Raw genomic sequence first — 19,724 nt, 5'->3', positions numbered from 1 at the left:
GTATATTCTCTCACTCCCTTCTGGCCTGCAGAGTTTCTGCTGAAAAATCAGCTCGTAACCTTATGGGGATTCCTTTGTATGTTGTTTTTTATTTTTTCTTTGCTGCTTTTAATATTTTTTCTTTGAACTTAAGTTTTGTTAGTTTGATTAATATGTGTCTTGGTGTGTTTCTTCTAGGGTTTATCCTTTATGGGGCTCTCTGTGCTTCCTGGTCTTGGGTGGCTATTTCCTTCCCCATGTTAGGGAAGTTTTCCACTATAATCTCTTCAAATATTTTCTCAGACCCTTTCTTTTTCTCTTCTTCTTCTAGGACCCCTATAATTCGAATATTGGTGTGTTTAGAGTTGTCCCAGAGGTCTCTGAGGTTGTCTTCAATTCTTTTCATCCTTTTTTTTTATTCTGCTCCTCGGCAGGTATTTCCACCATTTTGTCTTCCAGCTCACTTATTTGTTGTTCTGCCTCAGTTATTCTGTTATTGATCCCTTCATTTCAGTTATTGTGTCATTCATCTGTGTTTTTCTTTAGTTCTTCTAGATCTCTTTTAAACATTTCTTGTATTTTCTCAATTTGTGCCTCCATTCTATTTCTGAGATTCTGGATCATCTTTACTATCATTACTCTGAATTATTTTTCAGGTAGATTGCCTATTTCCTCTTTCTTTATTTGGTCTTGTAGGTTTTTATCTTGCTCCTTCATCTGTGACATATTATTTTGCTGTCTCGTTTTTTTTCCCTTTTTTTTTTATGAGTGGGATTGTGTTCCTGTCTTACTGGTTGTTTGGCCTGAGGCTTCCAACACTGGAGTTTCTAGGCTGTTGGGTAGAGCTGGGTCTTGGTGCTGAGATGAGGACCTCTGGGAGACCTCATTCTGATGTATATTCCCTGGGGTCTGAGGTTCTCTGTTAGTCCAGTGGTTTGGACTCTGAGCTCCCACTGCAGGAGTTTCAGCCCAATCCCCAGTTTGTGAACCAAGATCCTGCAAGCCGCGTGGGGTGGCCAAAAAAAAAAAAAAGGGAGAACAATAACAATGTAAACAATAAAGTTAGACTAGGGAACTAACAGATATGTTAGAAAAAATATAAAAATAAAAATATAGATGAAACAACAATCAGAAGGTAAAACAGAACCACATAGTAAAAAAGAGGAGGAGAAAAAAAAAGTTGGAAAAGGACTTGGCTGTGGAGGGTGGGACCTAAGCAGGGGTGAGGTTTGGGCAGTGGGCGGGGCCAATGCTTAGGACCCACAGGGCTGGAAAACGCCCTGGGGGGTGTGGGGGGTGGGGCTTAGGCTCAACAGAGTAGAAGAGGCCCAGGCGTGCCTCACACCTCTTCTGGTTTCAGAGGGTGGGCGACCCCACCTTAGCAGGCTTCCTGGCAAACGCCCTCCACTCCTCTTCTGCTTCTCTCGTCCTGGAGGTCCCCTCCCACCTGCCTCTCCTGATCTCCCTGCCCTCCTCCTGTGCCCGCAGGGCCCACACTGCCTGGAGGTTGCTTTGGAAGGTGGGAAACTGCCCAGCAGGCTCCCTGAGCCTGAGTGGGTGGGGCAGACACCCTCCACTCCTTTCCTTTGCTCCTCTGGTCCTGGAGGGGCCCTCCCACCTGCCTCTCCTGTTCTCTCCCTCCTTCGCCCCCAGGACCAACCCGGCCCAGAGGGGACCTCTGAGGGTATAGGGCCCTCAGAGCCAGGCAGACTTTCCCAGCTGATTGGGAAGGGGAAATGCTGTGCCTGCTCCCCCCTGATTGGAGCCCCCAAGGGTCCCTCCAGGCGTGGGAACCCTTCCCCCATCTTAGCCACCCCTCAGGGGTGCTGGTCCTGTGGGCCTCCATTTCTCCTCCCCCCTCAGTCCCCCCAGGTCCTACTGGTTCGCTTGTGGGTTCTTCCCGTCTCCTTGGGTATCGGGGTCCCCCACCAGTGTCCGGCAGGCGCCCTCCCAAATAGTAAGTCAATATACAAATGTGCTTATTTTTGGTTTGGAATTAGTTATTAAATGTTTTTATAGACTCTTCTGTCTCAGGATTAATTTTTGACTCTTGGAATTTAAAATGAAAATAGTTGGATTACTTCTGAGGAGATGGAGCTGGTGATGATACTTTTATATTACTTCTAATCACCAGAAATTGGTTTCAGTAGGCTTTGATGTCATCGGAGAAAGACTGCTTCTCACAATTAATAATAATGTCAATCTGAGAATAATTTCATGTTGTAACAACAGTAAATTAACTGGCAGAAACACATGTTTCTATAGAGTGTATTGTGTTTTTATGTTATTTTTGAGTTTTTCTACTTGGTGAGTTGCACACATGTACATACTCAGTGAACATATGATGTGTGAACCTTCATTAAGACCATTTCACTTGTTGGTCATAGTGATTACTTTCCATATGTCAAACATGATACTAGATGATGGAAAAGCAGTGACAAAAGAAGTAGGAGATAGTGTTGCTAATCAGAATACTACATGAGATGACATATAAAAGGCAGCAAAATATTCTTGCAGAGATTGATGGAGTACAGAATGATCATATCATCTCTCTGGGAGGAATGGGGGCTGGATTTTGAGAAAGTTGATGGATGTCCATTGATTGACAAAGAGGATAAGGGAGAAAAAGTCCATCTTCTAAAAGGAGGGAATGGTGTGTTACAGGGTGACAGCTGAGAATGACAAAATTGTTCTGTGGAAAGCAAGCAAATTAAATTGGCTCGAATGGAAGTTTGTATAGAATATAGTCAGAAATTAGGTTGTAGAGCTAATTGAGGTGTGCGGATGTAGAAAATTTTGAGCATTGGTCCGAAAAGAGAGATGTTTCTGATTGACCTGTATGTTAAGAAGTAGACAAAATTAAAGAACATTGTGTTCACAAGGCAAGTTTTATAGGTGCTGACTTATTTTAAGATGAACTATGAAGCAAATTAAGACACTGAGTGTTACTGTGTTTGAATATAATTTGCAAAATGAAAACCTGTTCCTTATTGGGATTTGAAAGGCACAGCTCTCAGAATAAGTGAATATGTAAAATTTTTACATGTTATGACTGGCTACATAAGGGGAAAAAAAAGGGACTTTAAAAAAAAGTATTAATAATGGTAACTGAAGTTTGAGTGGGGCTGAAGTTCATGTATATATATATATATTTTGTTTGTTTGTTTATGTGTTCTAGGTTGCTGCTTTCGCTAAGAGAGCACCCATGACCCTGATGGTGTTTCCATTCACAATAAAGGGCTCTATTGCCTTCATTGATTAGCTGATCAAATTCAGGTTAGTAGATTTTGTGGGCAGTACTTCTTTGTTCCAATTATATGTTAATATTTTGAGAAATGGATAATTTTGTATTTAAAGCTACATATGTATGTACCAGTGAAGTAGAAGGGCCAAGTCAATCTAAACTCTATTGAATTATGTACCTACTATGCTACCTACTATGTACAATCTGCAGTGTATAAAATGGAAAAATATTTTATTTCCTGTTTGATAGTTTTTTACTTTAAAGTAAGGGCTAGATAAAACAAGTTGTGGCTGAATATGGTACACTGTACTTTTGGCATCGTTGTGTGGCATATTTGGTGCTGAAATAAACAACTCATCTTAAACTTTTTTGAAATTTTTAGTAGCTTTTAAAAGTTTCGTTCTTGTTCGTATTTCATTTATACACTCAAATTTTTATTTGTTTTTTTGTTCAGTCTGTGAGTTTTGACAAATGTATATTCTTTACCATAATCTTTTAGATTCACTCATGTTGCCTTTTTGTATTTAACCTCTCTCTCCACCTCAGTCCCTAGCAATCACAGATCTGTTTTTTGTCCTTGTTGTTTACTTTTCCCAGTATATCATTTAAGTGAAATCATTTAGTGTGTAGCTTTTAAAATCTGGCTTCTTTCACTTAGCATAATGCATTTGGATTCACCCTTGTTGTGTGTACCAGTAGTTCATTCTTTTTTATTGCTGAGTAGTGTTCTATTGTATGGATATACTGCTGTTAGTTTATCCATTCACCGTCTGATGGACATTGGGGAGTTTCTAGTTTTTGGTGATTATTGCAGTCATACTATTTTTTCTTTTTTTTTCCCTTTGATAAAATGCACGTAAAATGTACCTTCTTAACCATTTTTAAATGTACATTTCAGTGGTGTTAAATACATTCACATTGTTGTACAGCCATCACCACCATCCATCCCCATAACTTTTCATCTTGTAAAACTGAAACTCTATACCCATTAAATAGTAACTCTCCATTCTCTGCTCCCCCTAACCCCTGGCAACCACCATGATACTTTATTGTTTTGACTACTCTAAGTACTTTATATGAGTGGAATTATATAGTACTTGTCTTTTTGTGACTGACTTATTTCACTTAGCATAATGTGCTCAAGGTTCACCCGTTTGTAGCATATTGCAGAATTTCTTTCCTTTTTAAGGTTAAATGATATTTCATTATATGTATATACCACATTTTTTTATCCACTCATCAGTTGATGGATAGCTGAGTTGCTTCCATGTTTTAGCTACTGTGAATAATGCGACTGTGAACATGAGTGTACAAAGATCTCTTCAAGACCCTGCTTTCATTTCTTTTTGTGTATATACTCAGAAGTGAAATTGCTGCATCATATGATAATTCTGTTTTTAATTTTTTGAGAAACCACCATACTGTTTTCCACAGGAGCTGTACTATTTTACATTTCCACTAGTAATACACAGGGGTTCCAACTTCTCCACATCCTTGCCAGTGCTTATTATTTTCTGTTTGTTTGTTTATTTATTTATCTCTCTATTTATTATTTATTTATTTTTTAAAGTAGCCATCTTAATAGGTGGTATCACACTATAGTTTTCATTTGCATTTCCCTAATGATTGGTGACATTGAGCATCTTTTCATGGCATTTCATATTGGTAATTTATATATCTTCTTTGGAGAAATGTCTTTTCAAGTCCTTTTTCCAGTTTTGAGTCGTGCTGGTTTTTTGCTGTTGTGTTGATTTTTAGGAGTTCTTACATATTCTGGTTAATAATCTCTTATCAGATATATGACTTGCAAGTATTTTCTCCTATTCTGTGAGTTGCCTTTTTACTCTGTGGGTAGTATCTTATGATGCCCCAAATTTTTAATTTTCATGAAATCAAATTTGTTTTTCACTTTTTTTATGTGTGTCTTTGGTGTCCCCCATCCAAGAAATTATTGCTAAATTCAGTGTCATGATGCTTTTGCCCTTTTGTTTCTTCTAAGAGTTTTATTGTTTTAGGTCTTACATTTAGGTACTTATCCATTTTGAGTTAATTTTTGTATATGATATTAGGTATGTGGATATCCAGTTTTCCCAGCACCATTTGTTCAAAAGACTGTTCTTTTTTCTCATTGAATGGTCTTAACACCCTTATCAAAAATCATTTGACCATATGTATGAGAGTTTACTTCTAAGCTCTCTGTTTTTGTCTTTATGCCATTGCCACACTATTTTGTTTTCTATAGCTTTGTAGTAAAATTTGGAAATCAGGAAGTGTGAATCCTCCAGTTTTTCTGTTCTTTTTCAAGATTGTCTTGGCTATTCAGGGTCCCTTGAGATTCCATGTGAATTTTAGGATAGGTTTTTCTCTATTTGTACAAAAGTCACTGGGATTTCGATATAAGCATTGCATTGAATCTGTAGATTGCTCTGGGTAGTATTGACATTTTAGCAATATTAAGTCTTTCAGTATATGACCATAGATGTGTTTCCATTTATTTATGTCTTCTTTAATTTCTTTCAGCAATATTTTGTAGTTTTCATTGTACAAATCTCTCACCTCCTTGGTTAAGTTATTTCCTAAGTATTTTATTCTTTTTTATGCTACTGTAGATAGAATTATTCTTGTAATTTCCTTTTCAGATTGTTCATTGTGTATAGAAATGCAACTGAGTTTTGTCTTTGGCTTTGTATCCTTCTACTTTACTGAATTCATTTATCAGTTCTAACAGCTGTTTTTGGTGGAGTCTTTAGGGTTTTCTACATATAAGATCACATTATCTGCAAACAGAGATAATTTTACTTTGTCCTTTTCAGTTTGAATGCCTTGTATTCTTTTTTTTTACCTAATTGCTCTGGCTAGAGCTTTCAGTACTATATTGAATAGAAGTGGTGAAAGTGGGCATCCTTACCTTGTTCCTGATCTTAGAGGAAGAGCTTTCAGTCTTTGACCATTGAGTATGATGTTTGCTGTGGGTTTTTCATACATGGCTTTTATTATTTTAAGGTAGTTTCCTTCTATTCCTATTTAGTTGAGTGTTTTTATCATGAAAGGATGTTGTATTTTGTCAAAAGCTTTTTATGCATCAAGATGATCGTGTGAGTTTTTCCTTTATTTTGTTGATGTGGCATATTATTGGGTTGGCCAGAGTTCGCTTGGTTAATGAATATGTTGTTCAATAAAGTTCTTGGTGAAAATGAAAAATGCTTCTTTTATTTTTACTTAAACTTGAATGAACTGTCTGGCCAACCCAATACATTAATTTTTGTATGTTATACTCTCCTTACAATTCAGGAATAAGTTCCACTGTTTACTATGGAGCCATAAATTTTAAAATAAAAATGTGATTATATATTCATTTTTTTAAAATATTTTTTAAATTTAATTTTATTTATTTTTGGGTGCGTTGGGTCTTCATTGCTATGCGTGGGCTTTCTCTAGTTGCGGCAAGTGAGGGCTACTCTTTGTTGCCGTGTGCAGGCTTCTCATTGCGGTGGCTTTTCTTGTTGCAGAGCACAGGCTCTAGGCATGTGGGCTTCAGTAGTTGTGACATGTGGGCTCAGTGGTTGTGGCACGTGGGCCCAGTAGTTGCAGCATGTGGGCCCTAGAGCACGCGGCCTTCAGTAGTTGTGGCGCACGGGCTTAGTTGCTCTGTGGCATTTGGGATCTTCCCAGACCAGGGCTTGAACCCATGTCCCCTGCATTGACAGGCGGATTCTTAACCACTGCGCCACCAGGGAAGCCCTGATTATATATTCTTTATTAAAAGAATGTTACTTTTTGTTGTTGTTATTAAGAGACCATAATGATTTGTTGCCTTTTTGGGTTGGGGTTGCATTTCTTTTTAAAAATGTCATTAAAAGTAAGCTAGAAAAAATTTAACAGATCTTGAGGGTAGGGGAAGATACCTAAAATTTATGTTCATTTTGAGTAAAGAAAGAGAGGTGATGCAAAATTATTAGACAGGGGTATATTGAAACTTATGGTGTTTCCTGATTATTGAAAAATCAGGTAGCTTTCTTGAGTATACAGTTAGATCAGAAATCTACAGGTTTTTATATAGTTAACCCTCACAATACAGGTAGCTCCGAAAGTCACCTGTTTAGAAAAGACAAGTATTTATAAGAATTTTAAAAATGTACGTAAAGAGGACAAAGGTTGGGTGTGAAAAGTCAATTGGCATAACTTTATAATACAACATCAAAAATATTACTGAAGGCCAAATATTAGGAAAGGGATGAATAACTAGCATCTGGCAATACAGATTCCTTTTGCCAAAGAGCATGGCATAAATTTTTAAGACAAATATCATATATTTCCTAAAGTTTATTAGAATTTCATGTACATACATACTTCTGAGTTCTCAAATAGAAGATTGAACTTCTTGATGGCGAAGATCATTTTAGATTTTGGTACTTTCTGAAGTAAATATTCCTACAGCAATGAATGACTTAGTCCCACCCATTAGTGGGCTACTTTGAGTTCACTAGAGCACATTTCATCCATGGATTCTTCAAGATTGTCAGGGCAAGAAGTAGGAAGTCAGTTTTCTGAAATCATGAGAAAATAGAATCAGAACTGTGAGAGCTGTACTCCTTATAGAACTCTTAAGCAAAATTGACCTTGAACATTTAGTCTAATGCCTTTTGTTCTTTTGTAAATAGGAAAATGGAGACCTAGAGAGGTGAGGTGATATGCTTTTAGTCACACAGATAGCTGGAGACATGTTATGTAGTGCTCATTTTACTCATCATCCTGCCTCTCTTCCTCATGGGATCATTGCTTGATCTTAGGGTTGGAATAAAGTTAAATTGCTCAATTTAAAATTGTTGATTTACAAAACTCAGTTTTAATTTCTTTTTCAATTGATTTTAAGTTAAAACAGGTTACTATTGAAATGGTATGAGATATGATCTTAATTTTCAAACAGATGCAAAAAATATGCTAATATTGAATATATAGCTAGAAAAATCTAAGAAATTATTTTTTATTTTCAATAGCCTCAAAAATTTTTATTTGGCTTAATTTAAAATGTATAATATTTAAATAAGACCCAAATTTTTACAAACTTTAGATAGATATGGACCTTAGATTTCTTGTTTAAAATCTAAGGACCCTAAAATGTGAATTATATTAGGCTCTGGAGGATTTCATTTAATAATCATATTTACAGGTATAATTGGTGAAGTTCAGAAATACCAAACAGTTTTCTTTTTTTTTTTTCATGAGCACTACTAAGCCTAGAAAATTAACAGAAAAAAACTTGTTCAATATACAAGTTCAAAAACTCGTTCTATGTTTTAGAAATGGAATAATTTAAAATAAAAATAGGAATCAAACATATAGTTATTTACTTTTGGATATTTGATGTAAAGCCATGTTAAGAGAGTTAAAGCCATGTTTAAGAGACTCAAAGTGGTTTTAAGTTATACAGGAAGTATACCTCTTTGCTCTAATTTTTTTTTCTTCCTGGAACATTTTCTACTCATTGTATTACACTAACTTCATCCCGAAGTTAGTATCTTTAGCCCCTTACGACAGAGGAGACACCTATTGGGAGATGATTCGCCATGAGTCTCTTGTGCTTCAGCACATCTTCTGAGCAGAGGCATTGGCAGCTTTTGTTGAGGGCAATCTTCTCAAGGAAATTTGCATAGCAAACAGCCTGGGAAGATAGAAATAGTATTACCATAAGGACAGAGGGCAGATTTCCTTGCTGTCCAGGATAGTCAAGATAATCCCTCTGGGGAGTAGGTGGGGTACATTTGCTTGCCAACTCCTTTAAAATATTGGTGTTTCATAAGCTTCAGCTTTCTTCTCCTGTAATGTAACTCACTGTGTGTGCAGGCATCACCTGGCTCTCCTTGTATTGCCCTTTAGGGATTAGAGCTTTGGGAACCGATGTAAAAGATGATACACTGGCTACTACTATTGTTTTGAGTAGTAAACTTTTCTTTGTCCGTGACCCAGGAGTGTCATATTTTCTGCCAGGATTATCTGATGCTGGCTCACCAAATATCATTAACACAACCTACTGATAAAACAAAGCTGAGTTTATTGCTTACTGCAGTAAAGGAGAACACCACCTTGACAGAACTTTGGTAGTGCCTTAGAGGGGCAAAGTCAAGGTAAAAATTTTAGAATTTGAAGTTTGATTTAATTTGAGTTTGCAGTGGTGGTGATCGGGCTTGATTAAGATTGAAAAAGTATCGTGATATAACAATTTACAGTAGAATTGGTCAAAACAGCAATGCAAGGATTTTAAAAACTGTTGATGCTTTCTGTTGAAGAGTTGATGAGTCTTTCCTGAAGCTTCTGTAATGAACAATCAAGTTATGTCCCTGCAAGAATCTCCTGGATAGTAGAGTATGCTAATGAAGGCATTGGACTAGTAAAGTCAGGCTAACGTACACAGAAAGATGTGTGTGTGTGTAGGTGTATGAGTTTCCTAGGGATGCTATAACAAATTACCACACAATTAGTGGCTTAAAATAATAGCCTCTAGGGGAAGAATTCTTTCATCTCTCTGTTAGCTTCTGGTATTTTTAAGCAGGCCTTGATGTTTCTTGACTTGTGGCAGCATAACTTTAATCTCTACTTCCATCTTCACATGGTGATCTTCCCTCTGTATCTGTGTCCAAATTTCCCTCTTTTTATAAGGATGCAAGTCATTGGATTAGGGCCCACCCTAATCCAGTATGACCTCATGTTACCTTGATTACATCTGCAAACACCCTATGTCCAAATAAGGTCAAATTCACATGTTCCAGTGTTTATAAATTTTGGGGGGACAGTATTCAGTGCAGTACAAGGAGTATATGGTTTCAATCCTCAGTGTTCCTCAGTGTTCAATCTGTGTGTGGCTAGATGGTTTTGGTTCTCAGTATCCATGAAACTGTCATGGCCGATTGCTTAGCTTGCATGTAGGAATCTCAGGCTCCTCAGAGTTCTTGACAACAGCATGATGTGTAGTGAAAAGAATACCAATGTGGAAATCAAGGTGCCTTGGTTCTAGTTTCTGTCCTGCTGTTAACTAGCTTGGGAAAGTTACTGTCTTTTTCAGCTATTAGTTTCTCAATGGGTAAAATGGGAGATCTGGAAGAAGAGAAGAGGAATGGATCTCTGAGGGCCTTTCTAGCTCTCAGATTCTAAATTTCTGTAATTGTTGAGTGTCTGCTATATACCATATTGGTATTCATTTTGTTGGAGTGAAAAAATTGAAAAAAGAAATAGAATGCTTTAAGTGCTGATCTGATAGATTCTGACTTGTGAATGTATTCTGACTTAATTTATGCTTTGTTTACTTGGGTGAAGATCATTAATGAAGATATTAGGTAAACATGGAATTAGCCCATCTCTCTGACTTACATATTTTATTTTTCAGTTTGAATATTGTATTTAGAAGGGAGACATTCTTCAGGTCAGTTAATTCATTTAAAGTTAGAAGAATGTGTTGCTGCACTGTCTCAGCTGAGTTCAGAAAATGAAATAACCTTTTCTGAAGTGAGCATGATGTAGGGTATGGATGTACTTGATTTCTTTTATGGTTCACAGTCTTCACTTTCTATGTAGTGTTTATTTTTTTGATTTATAGATGCTTGAGAACCTAGAGGAATCCCTTCCCCTCCTCCCCAGCTACTCCTGCAGCTCCATAGAAAAAAAGGAAGGAAGGAAGGAAAAACCATGTTGAACACATTTTTTCCTTTTTTTTCTTTTCTTTATTTTTTCTTGAAGTATAATCGACTTACAGTATTCTATAGGAAGATGATTGTTTATTTGGTTTCTTTGATCAGTACAGGCCTATTCAGATGATCTATTTCTCCCTGTGTGTGCTTTGGTAGATTGTGTCTTTCAAAGAATTGGTCCATTTCTTCTAAGTTAGCAAATTTGTGGGCATAGAGCTATTCATAATATTTCTTTATTATCATTTAAATGTTTGTAGGATTGCTAGTAATGGCCCCTCTTTCATATCTGATATTAGTAATTTGCTTCTTTTTTCCTTTTCTCCTTGGGAAGCTTGGCTAGGGGTTTATTCATTTTGTTGATCTTTTCAAAGAATCAGCTTTTAGTTTTGTTGATTTTCTCTACTGTTTACCTGTTTCCAATTTCACCGATTTCTGCTCTGATTTTTATTATTTCTTTTCTGCTGCTTATATTGAACTTAATTTGTTCTTCTTTTTCTAGTTTCCTAAGGCAGAAACTTGGGTGATTGACTTTAGCTTTCTTCTATTTAAATATATGCATCCAGTGTTATATGTTTCTCTCTCAGACAGAAAATGTAGTATGGCATTTGCTGTATCCCACAAATTTTGATGCTTTGTTTTCATTTTTATTTAGTTAAAAAAAATTTTTAAAAATTCCTCAGCACTTTGTTTGACTCTTGTATTATTTGTGTATGTTGTTAATCTCCAAATATTTGGGGATTTTCTGGCTATCTTCTGTTATTATTTTCTAGTTTAATTTTATTGTGGTCTGAGAGCATAGTTCATATAATGTGTTATTTTAAATTTGTTAAGATGTGTTTCCTGGTCCAGAATGTAGTCTGTCTTGGTGAATGTTCCCTTTGACCTTGAGAAGAATGTGTATTCTGCTGTTGTTGGATGAAGTAGTCTATAGATGTCAATTAGATCCAGTTGATTGATGGTGCTATTCAGTTCTATGATATTCTTACTGATTTTCGGCCTATTGGTTCTGTCAGTTACTCATAGAGGGGTATTGAAATCTCCAAATATAATAGTGAATTTATATATTTCTTTTTGCAGTCCTACTAGTTTTTACCTCGAGTATTTTGTTCTGTTGTTAGCTGCATGTGTATAAGGATAGTTATATCTTCTTGGAGAATTGACCCTCTATCATTATATACTGTTCCTCCTTATTGCTGGAAATTTTCCTTGCTTTGAAGTCAGCTCTTTCTGAAATTAATATAGCTACTCTAGTTTTCTTTTGATTAGTGTTAGCATAGTGTATCTTACGTCATCCCTTTTCCTTTAATATATCTATGCCTTTATAAGTGGGTTTCTTGCAGACAGCCTATAGTTAGGTCTTGTCTTTTGCTTCACTCTAATTGGTATATTTAGATCACTGACATTTAAAGTAATTATTGATATACTTGAATTAATATTTACCATATTTTTAACTGTTTTCTATTCCTTGCTCTTGTTCTTGGGTTTTTGGTTTCTTTTTTCTTTATTTTGGTCTTCCAGTCTGTTTCTGCTTTCTCTCATTTTAATTGAGCATTTTATATTGTTCCATTTTCTATCCTATCTTAGTATATCATTATATTTCTTAAAAAACTTTTTTTTTAGTGGTTGCTCAGAGTTTGCAATTATACATTTATAGCTAATCCAAGTTCATTTTCAAATAACACTGCACTGCTTCATGGATACTACAAGTACCTTATAACAGAGTATTCCCAATTCCTCTGTCACATGCCTTATAGCATTTCTGTCATTCATTTAATTTATCTATAAGCTGTGATCACAAAATATATTGCTTTGAACACATTGTCTGTTAGATTAAGAATAAGAAAAATAAGAGATTTAATTTTACCTTTATATATTCCTTCTCTTATGCTCATCATTTCTTTATGTAATCCATGTTTCTGACCTATGTAATTTTCTTTCTGTCTGAAGAACTTCTTTTAACATTTCTTGCAAGGCAGGTCAGTAGGTTTTCAGTTCTCTCAATTTTTGTTTGTCAGAGAAAGTATTTCTTTTTCACTTTTGAAGGATAATTTTGCTGAATACAGAATTCTAGGTTGGTGGTTTTTTCTTTTAACACTCAGTATTTCACTCTACTCATTTTGCTTGCATGGTTTCTGAAGAGAAGTTCAATGTAATTCTTATTTTGCTCCTCTCTAGGTAGGTTTATTTTTCCTTCTCTCTGTTTTTTTTTTCTTGATTGTTTTCAGATTTTCTCATCTATTCTTCTGTAGTTTTATTATGATATGCCTGGGTGTAAGTATTTTAGTATTTATCCTGCTTGATGTACCCTGAGCTTCCTGCATCTGGTTTGGTGTCATATTACCGAAGAGATTCTTTTTCTTTTATAGTGTTGTTGATTTGTAACATTTCTTTTTGATCTTTTCTTAGAGTTTCCATATCTCTGCTTGTATTACCCATTTGTTCTTACATGTTGTTCACTTTTTCCATTAGAGCCCTTCGCATATTTACCATAGCTATTTTTAACCCAGTGATAATTCTAAAACCTCTGCTGTATATGAGTCTGGTTTTGAGGCATGCTTTGTTTCTTCAGATTGTGTTTTTTGCCTTTACAATGCTTTGTACTTTTTTGTTGATATCCAGACATGATATATTAGATGAAAAAGAGGAGGTAAATAGGCCTTTAGTGTGAGGTTTTATGTTTATCTGACTAGGAGTTAGGCTGCATTTACTATTTGCTGTAGCTGTGGTGTCAGAGGCTAATATTTCTTGTAGTGTCCTTGTTTTGGTCTGCTGTGTTGTCTTTGGGTTACATAGAGAATCCTTAAATAGGGTCTCAAACTTGAAGTTCCTTTACCTGTAATCCTCTGTTATTGTACAGGAGTTGTATTGATGTGGAGGTAAGGTGGTGGCAGTTCTGTAGTACTGTGATTAGGTCTCAGTTTTTTAAGCCTGATTTGGGTATCTCTTCCCCTGTTTGAAGGGTAGAGGGAGCTGGAATTAGGTACTTCCTTTATCCCAGGTTGGCTAGACACTGTAAAGTCCTGGTATGTTAGGCTCTGTTAAAATAGGTTTTTTTTGTTTTTTTTTCAGGCAGTCCTTTTTAAGAAGAACAGAGAGCTCTGGGTATATTTAAAAATGATTACTTTTCCCTCCCCCTGCTGGAAACAAAGAGATTTTTCTCAGATTATCACAGTTGAAAACGTGGTAGGGCTCCTGGAGGTAAAACTCAAGAAACTGTTGGGACCTTTCAAAGACTGAGTCCCCTCACAGGTTTTCCTTCTAAGCTAGGCTACACTGAGTCTCCAACAATTCGTCATTTACTGTTTAAAGTGTTCCTACTAGTACTGGCTCTATCTGAGGGTTTATCTTCCTGGGCTTTTGCTTCTTGCACACTGCTATTCTCTGTATCTACCTGTCTCTCTCTCTAGTTTTCAAGGTAGAGGTTTGCTCTAGGGCTTCAATTCCCTGACAGATTTAAGAAGAGTGGTTGATTATCTTTTTTTCTTTTCAGCTTTTTTATTGTTGTAAGGACAAGGTTGATGAATTCCAAGTTCCTTACATGCTGGACCTGATTGAAGATTAGTTTTGAATCTTTTCCACAGTTTCGTAATGGTAAAGACTTGGTACAAAACCGTTTGTCTGATTTGGCAGTATTACTCATTTGGAATGTGATTTACTTCTGGCATCAGGTTTGTACATTTTGAGGTCATGCATTGTAATTTGCAAGAACGAGTAAAGAACTTTTCCAGAGGGAAGTTGATACTAGGACTGACTTTCGTTATTGGTGAGATGGCTCATTCTTAGCCCATTTACTGTTATTCTGTTGGCAAGTGTATTTGGGGGCGACAGCCACCTTTGTTTCCTACGTTGATAGTCAAAGTTTCATTTTTATACGTGTATACCTTACAAAAAATACCAGATTTTTACAGCCTTTTTGGGAATAGGGTCATGTCAAATTACACTAATTTGCACTCTGATAAATATACTGATGATGCTAAGAGTGGTTATTAAAATCTTGTGCTGATACTTTGTATTTATGGAACCAATTAATTGGATGACCTATTTAGACTGGGTGTCTTCACTTAATTAGTACATTGCTCACTAATTATTTTTATGAGTAAATAGGGTAATGTTAATCCTTAAATTTTCTGTGATGTGGTAAAAAACTTAATGCACATCATGAGTATTAGATATCTTGGCAGAAATTGAGACATAAAAAGAGAAATTGGTCTAAATTATACATAAAATGTAGTTTTCTTTATTTTCTTTTGCACAACATTCATATTAAAAAATTACTGTGTTACAGAAAATTTAGACAACTTTTTCTTAAAATAAGAGAATCACCCTTAATTCCACCAGTGTAACATGACTATAGTTACCATGTGGGTGTATGTGCTTTCTAGTCCTTTTTTGTATAGATTATTTTACATAGTTGTGATCATAACTTATTTTTAAATGTGTGCTTTTCTTTTTGCAATTAGTAGTGCATTTTCTCATTCTGCATCATTGTGTTTTTTTTTTTTTTTTAAAGATTTATTGATTGATTGATTGATTGCTATGTTGGGTCTTCGTTTCTGTGCTAGGGCTTTCTCTAGCTGCGGCAAGTGGGGGCCACTCTTCATCGTGGTGCACGGGCCTCTCACTATCGTGGCCTCTCTTGTTGCGGAGCACAGGCTCCAGATGCGCAGGCTCAGCAGTTGTGGTTCACGGGCCCAGTTGCTCCGTGGCATGTGGGATCCTCCCAGACCAGGGCTCGAACCCGTGTCCCCTGCATTAGCAGGCAGATTCTCAACCACTGCGCCACCAGGGAAGCCCCCCATCATTGTGTTTTTAATAGTAATATTTTTCATTGAGAAAGGTATTATTAGGTTGATCAGACCTATCACTGTGATGAACTGTGTGTGCATTTAGCTTTTCCATGTCTTTTTTTTTTTTTTAATAAATTTATTTATTTATTTTTTATTTTTGGCTGCGTTGGGTCTTTGTTGCTGTGCACGGGCTAAGCGGCGAGCAGGGGCTACTCTTCCTTGCGGTGCCGGGGCTTCTCACTGGGTGGCTTCTCTTGTTGCAGAGCAGGGGCTCTAGGCACGTGGACTTCAGTAGCTGTGGCACTCGGGCTCCAGAGTGCAGGCTCAGTAGTTGTGATGCACGGGCTTAGTTGCTCTGCAGCATGTGGGATCTTCCAGGAGCAGGGCTCGAACCCATGTCCCCTGCATTAGCAGGCAGATTCTTAACCACTGCACCATCAGGGAAGCCCTAGCTTTTCCATGTCTTTTGGTTTAGCTTTTCTCTGTGCTGTTTCCTTGCCTGGATTTTCAGAGGTCTCAGTCTCTCTTTTAGTTTCTCTGTCTTTCTTTTAAGGAGTATTTTATGTATTTCATGTTCTCTCCCACAGGGCTAATTAACTTTTACTGGATCTTGAAAAATGGATTTTTTTCTCATATGATTAAAAAACAATGCTTTAGGACTTATATTGCCAAAGTGATTCACACAGTTCTAGTCGAAAAAATTGAAAATTTGTAACTAGGTGATAAAAATGATCTCTTAGATATGTCAAACTTGGTATTCTAGACTCTCACCCTTAGGTTGTAAATTGTCTTTACTCAAATAATTTAATATTTTATGTTGTACTTACAAATTGGATTTTTTCTTACCTGTTTGTGGGTTTAATTTGACATCTTTGTCAGGATTCCTTATTAGATTTCTCTGTAGTCTTCTGACTTTTCCTCTGTCCTGTCACTTTGTGTTTAGAGTTGAATTGAGTCTAGTCATTTGAATGGAAAGTCAGTATTAACAGAAACTTATAGAAACTTCTACTGAGTCTGATGATTCTGAACCCACCTAATTATTTATGCACAATCTTCAGCAACTTCTCAGCAACCATTAGTTAATTTTCATTGTAAATTATACACTAGATAATTGAATGTTTTTTAAATGGGACAATTGTTAATTGAACTTTTATTGTGATTCAGGTACTCTGTTGAGTGCCCGAGACAACCACATGGATAAGATATGAATTAAAGTCTTGAGGAGGCAAAAGTCCAAAGGAAAGACAGCAATCTCTACAGTTATGACAAATAGGGAACTGTGCTCATATAAAATATGCTTTGAGAACATAGGGAGGGAGTAATGATATCCCCAGAGTGGAAGATTAAGGAGTTTGAGAATGGCACTTGAAGGAGATGACCGTTGAGTTGATTGCAGAGATATTTTTAAAGCTAAAATTCAAGTACCTGTTCTCCAAAGTTTCTTCAACTCTAGACTTCTCTGGTTAAGTTACAGTGTGCCATAGCATTCAGTTATGGATCTGTAGAGAAAGAATTATTGCTTCTAACAAGGACCCTGGTATTTTACATGTTCAGGATCAACAAAGCAAAATTATATTTTTCTTGGCATATTATGCTTACTAGTAATATTACTATAACTACTATACTACTGCTACTGCATCTACCTCTTCCATTACTATTACTACTGTGTTGTTAGTACAATGCTATTTCTAATGCTATTACTCCTACTCCTCCTGTTCCTTCTACTACTACTGCTGCTGCTGCTGCTACTTTTACTAGATGATACTTGTTTTTACCGGGGACAACTTTATATTCCTTACAGATTTAAGATGGGAGATTAGATCAAGTTTTAGGCACGATTTTCAAGAGAAAAAAGTGACTATTTCACAAAAACTTAATAAAATTACCCTCATTTTCATATTTATTTACAGCTATAACAGTTCATGCATTGATAACAAAGAGACAGCAGTATGATTGCTTTATGGTAGCCTAGTGTAATTGATATGATTGCTTCACGGTAGCCTAACCTATACACTAATGAATGAATCATTATAAAATTTTTTATGGCATACAGTGTTTCAGTCATATTCATAATACAATATTAGAAACATTGTTACATTAAAAACACCCCACTTACCTGTGGAGATAAGCAGTTTCTCCAATTATGAGAGAGTGGCATGGTGTATGGTAATGTAATTCTTTGAAAGCAAAGTTACAAAACAGTAAGAAAATGAACACATTATTAATTTTATTTTAAATACCACTCACCTTATGCCTATGTAAGGATAGGCTATGCACTTCAGTACAAGTTTTGCACAATGTTCTACACAATGAATACTTGGGTGATGTTGATGATAATGATACAAAAAATCTCATACAGTTCTTGCTGTACAGTTATTAAATTTTCCACAGGAAGACCACACGTACACCTTAGATGAGTTTTCTTTTTTATATTCTTTTCCATTATAGATTATTACAAGTATTGAATGTAGTTCCCTGTGCTATACAGTAGGACCTTGTGTTTGTCTATTTTATATATAATTGTTTGTATCTGCTAATCTCAGACTACTAATTTGTCCCCCCCCATTCCTCTTTGGTAATCATAAGTTTGTTTTCTATGTCTGAGTCTGTTTCTGTTTTGTAAATAAGTTCATTTGTATCATATTTTATATTTCACATATAAGTGATACCATATGATATTTGTCTTTTTGTCTGACTTACTTCACTTAGTATGATAATCTCTAGGTCCATCCATGTTGCTGCAAATGGCAGTATTTCATTCTTTCTTACAGCTGAGTGGTATTCCATTGTGTATATATATACCACATCTCCTTTATTCATTCATCTGTTGATGGACATTTAGGTTGCTTCCATGTCTTGGCTATTGTAAACAGTGCTGCTATGAACATTGAGGTGCATGTATCTTTTCAAATTAGTTTTCTCTGGATATATGCCCAGAAGTGGGATTGCTGGATCATGTGGCAATTCTATTTTTAGTTTTCTGAGGAACCTCCATACTGTTTTCCACAGTGGCTCTACCAATTTTCAGTCCCACCAGCTGTGTAGGAGGGGTTCCCTTTTCTTCACACCCTCTCCAGCAAAGTCTGTAGACTTTTCGATGATGGCCATTCTGACTGATGTGAGGTGATACCTCATTGTAGTTTTGATTTGCATTTCTCTAATAATTAGCGATCTTGAGCATTTTTTCATATATCTATTGGTCATCTGTATGTCTTCTTTGGAGAAGTATCTCTTTAGGTCTTCTGCCTGGTTTTTGGTTGGGTTGTTTTTTGTTTTTGTTGTTGTTATTGAGTTGTATGAGCTGTTTGTATATTTTGGAAATCAAGCCCTTGTTGGTCACATCTTTTGCAAATATTTTTCCCCAGTTCATAGGTTGTCCTTTCATTTTGTTTATGGTTTTCTTTGCTGTGCAAAAACTTATAAGTTTGATTATGTCCCATTTGTTTATTTTTTGCTTTTATTTCTGTTGACTTGGAGACTGACCTAAGAAAATGTTATTATGATTTATGTCAGAGAATGTTTTGCCTATGTTTTCTTCTAGGATTTTATGGTGCCATGTCTTGTATTTAAGTCTTTAAGCCATTTTGAGTTTATTTTTGTGCATGGTGTGAGGGAGTGTTCTAACTTCATTGATTTCAATGTGGCTGTCCAGCTTTCCCAAAACCATTTGATTAAGAGACTGTCTTTTCACCGTTGTATATTCTTGCCTCCTTTGTTGAAGATTAATTGTCCGTAGGTGTGTGGGTTTATTTTGGGGCTCTCTAGCCTGTCCATTGATATATCTGTTTTTTTGTGCCCGTACCATGGCGTTTTGATTACTGTAGCTTTGTAGTATTGTCTGAAGTCTTGGGAGGGTTATGCCTTCAGTGTTGTTCTTTTTTCTCAGGGTTGCTTTGACAATTCTGGGTGTTTTATGGTTCCATATAAGTTTTAGGATTATTTGTTCTAGTTCTGTGAAAAATGTCATGGGTAATTTGATAGTGATTGCATTAAATTTGTAGATTGCTTTGGGTAGTATTCTGGCACTCCTTC

At 36.1% G+C, this 19,724-nt stretch overlaps 1 protein-coding gene across 5 annotated transcripts in view; it reads left to right on the top strand.

The window, feature by feature from the left end:
* Positions 1 to 19,724, top strand: part of FUT8 (fucosyltransferase 8) — a 311,319-nt gene that overhangs the window by 49,080 nt on the left and 242,515 nt on the right. For all 5 annotated transcript variants that reach the window (XM_082451693.1, XM_082451690.1, XM_082451691.1 and 2 more), the window contains exon 2: positions 3,158 to 3,255. The gene's annotated coding sequence lies outside the window, so the exon portion shown is untranslated. The remainder of the gene's footprint in view (positions 1 to 3,157; positions 3,256 to 19,724) is intronic.

The sequence above is a fragment of the Balaenoptera physalus genome (assembly GCF_965194825.1).
Source record: "Balaenoptera physalus genome assembly, chromosome: 2".
Lineage (NCBI taxonomy): Eukaryota > Metazoa > Chordata > Mammalia > Artiodactyla > Balaenopteridae > Balaenoptera > Balaenoptera physalus.
The sequence above is the reverse complement of the archived record's forward strand: the minus strand, read 5'-3'. Positions and strand labels throughout refer to the sequence as shown.